The sequence below is a fragment of the Nematolebias whitei genome, chromosome 10 (genome assembly GCF_014905685.2).
Source record: "Nematolebias whitei isolate Nwh7 chromosome 10, NemWhi1, whole genome shotgun sequence".
NCBI classification, from domain to species: Eukaryota; Metazoa; Chordata; class Actinopteri; order Cyprinodontiformes; family Rivulidae; genus Nematolebias; species Nematolebias whitei.
In genome coordinates, this window is record NC_056507.1 from 4,562,313 (window position 1) to 4,565,230 (window position 2,918).

The 2,918-nt window shown below is 47.1% G+C and overlaps 1 protein-coding gene across 1 annotated transcript in view; it reads left to right on the plus strand.

The window, feature by feature from the left end:
• Positions 1-221: 221 nt before the first annotated feature.
• The window catches only part of sin3aa (SIN3 transcription regulator family member Aa), a 24,831-nt gene continuing 22,134 nt past the window's right edge, over positions 222-2,918 (plus strand). Inside the window, exon 1 of the mRNA XM_037683258.1 lies at positions 222-282. The gene's annotated coding sequence lies outside the window, so the exon portion shown is untranslated. The remainder of the gene's footprint in view (positions 283-2,918) is intronic.

Here is a 2,918-nt window from a genome sequence, read left to right on the forward strand (position 1 = left end):
TATTTTAGTTTTGGCCAAAGACTGAAAGAGCCACATGTGGCCCCAGAGCCGCATCTTGCAGGCCCCTGGACTAGAACCTTAAATGATAGTATAAATACGATAATTATTCGGTATCTGGCAACACCTCTGCAGCTGATGGTGAGCTCAGCCTCATTTTGGCGGGTTATATTCAAAACAAAGTGACGTATGACGCGACGCGAGCCAATGGGAGCAGAGGGGGGCGTGTCCAACTGTTCTGTTACAAACACAATTCCGGAGTAAAGGAGTCCTGTGTTTTCCTGGGTATGTAGCAGCTGATTAAACTAAATATTACTGAATGTTGGAGCGAGAAGGCGGCGGCGACTGTGTGGGGCCTGTGAGCGTTTAGTTCGTGATGCTGGGGGGGATCGTAGCGGGGCTTTTTGTTGACGCTCGTGGGGACGATCGGTGGGTCAGATCTGCACCGCGTCCGTGTCGGTTAGTGGACGACCATTTCCCCGGAGCGGTTCGGAGGACCGTCCGGTGCGCGAGTCCAAGGCAGCGGCTCGGCAGAGAGAGGGGAGGGGGAGGGAGTTGTTGGAGACAGGTTAGACATTAACCCCCCCACTATAGGAGTAAACAAACAGGGTTTCAGCTGGCAATTCTTTCTGGTTCTCGGGGGGAGTCGAGGCTCCGGCGGTGTCGTAGTTCCCGTTCCGTTTGACTTTGGCATTGTTCAGTAAGGACAACCGGATCGGATCTGTCCGCTCAAAAACAGATCTTTGGAGGCCCCACCTCCTTCTGTCGTGGCGGGGCGGGGGGGGTGGACGACGTCCTAAACGAGCAGACCGAGGCTGTGCTCGGTGCTGGGAGTCTTTTGTTTGGAGCTGCTGTTGTTGGGAGGAGGTTCCGCAGCGCGAGGTGTTGCTCTGCATTTGCCACGAAATGCACGCACGCTGTCTTTATTGTTCGTTTACATATTTAAATATATATATTTTTTATTTTAGAGAGGAGTGTGTGTGTGGGTGAGGTGGAGGCTGCGGGCGCTGCTGGCTCCTCAGCCCGCTCTGGAAGCAGGAATCCCGGGCTGCCGCTGTCGCAGCTCCGCCTGTCGTGGGCGAGGGTTTATTTTGGAAGTTCCTCCTTTCTGGGAGGGGCGGGGACGTTTGGCAGGTCGAGTCCGAGCAGCGATTGGCTGCCATGTCTCCCCGCCCCACCAATCAAATACATTCATGGGCGGAGCCCTGTAACCCCTCCTCCTCGCTTTGCTTGGTCACATGGTACCAGCTTCCCGGAAGTTACCCCTTTTTTTTGTGACCAATTTTATAGATGGGATTTTATTACAGTACACCATTTTTTTTGGGGTGTGTGTGTGTGGGGGGGGGGGGTACACTTTACAACATGTTCTAAACAGCTACTTTTGATAGCACTATATGCAGACAAAGCTGTGACCTGCCATTATTCACAACTTTTATTCATTATTATTATTATTATAGGGGCAGCTGTGACTGAGTAGAGCAGTTGTCCTCCAGTGCAAGAGTTGGGGGTTCGACTCCACCAGCAGTCACATGCTGAAGTGTCACTGGGCAAGACATTGAGCCTCTCATTGCATCCCATGTGTGTCCCATTGGTGTATGAATGCGATCTAAAGCACAGATTATTCTTTGTACAGATCTAGTAGAGCGCTGTATAAATGGGTAAATGAGGGCACAGGTTGTGTTGTAAAGAGCTTTGAGTATCTCGATAATATAGAAAGGCGCTATATAAGGTGTTTATTTAAGGCAGGGGTTCAAAACCCTGGTCCTTGAGGAACACCATCCTGCATGTTTTAGTAATTTCTCTGCTCCAACACAACTGATTTTAATAAATGGGTGATTTACAAGTTTCTGCAGAACACGAGGAAGTAATTAAATCACCGAATCAGGTGTGTCGGAGCAGGGAAACAACTAAAACCTGCAGCATGGTGTTCCTCAAGGACCAGGGTTGGGAACCACTGCTTTAAAAGGAATGCAGATCATCTGCCATATTTCATGTTAATTTTAAACTATAATTATCTCGTACAGAAATGTAGCTGTTACACACGGTATTTGCTGGAACAACTCTCAGCTACTTCCACACAAGTTTCAGTTCAATATTTAGCTGAGTTACAGACATCTTTGTGTTTCCTAAAGTCAATTAGCTGCAGCGACTGTACGGACGTGGGTTGTCAGCAAAGGTTGTGTGGGTTAAAAAGGTTCAACAGTTGCTTTCTGAAGGTTTCCTCATAATTCATCCGGTGGTTTGTGACATATTCTGCAGACAAACCTCGTCACTTTTAGGTTTTATATTTAATTCACAAACACCCGATATCCACGGGAGTGCAGCTCACAGCAATTTCAGCTACAAACTATAAAAAAAAAGAACGGGATAATCTGCGACCCAGCTCACTTAAAAACTCAGACTGATGGATCACACCTGCGTTCACTTCTGTGCTAATAGCTGACCACTTGTGATTGGCTCAGGAACCCAGTTTGTTGGTGATTTGCAGCAAACTGTGGCTCCAAACCATTTACAAGCCAGCTGACAAAACAGCACACCAAGCAGGTGGAGTTTGGTTGCACATTCATGCAGTCAGCTGTTACTGAGATTATAAAATCATATCGCTCAAACAAGTTGTCCACAACTTAAGGTGACCCCTCCTACAACCACTAAACTTGTTTCTTTCAGGAGGGAAACTTTTCCCTCGTCGCTTCGTCATAACTTCTAGGCTTGACCTCGCCCGGCTGCCTGAACAGAAATGCACCGAGTGGAGAATTAGTCAACACTGTATTTACTTTAATTATGTGGCATTAAAGAACTACGAGAATCCAAATTTCACCTTAACATTAACAGTTTGTGGTGCACATGATGAAAACATTAAGTAGCAATGTTTAAAACTTAATTAAAAACAATGTGCTAAATAACTACTGCACTTTTTCTAA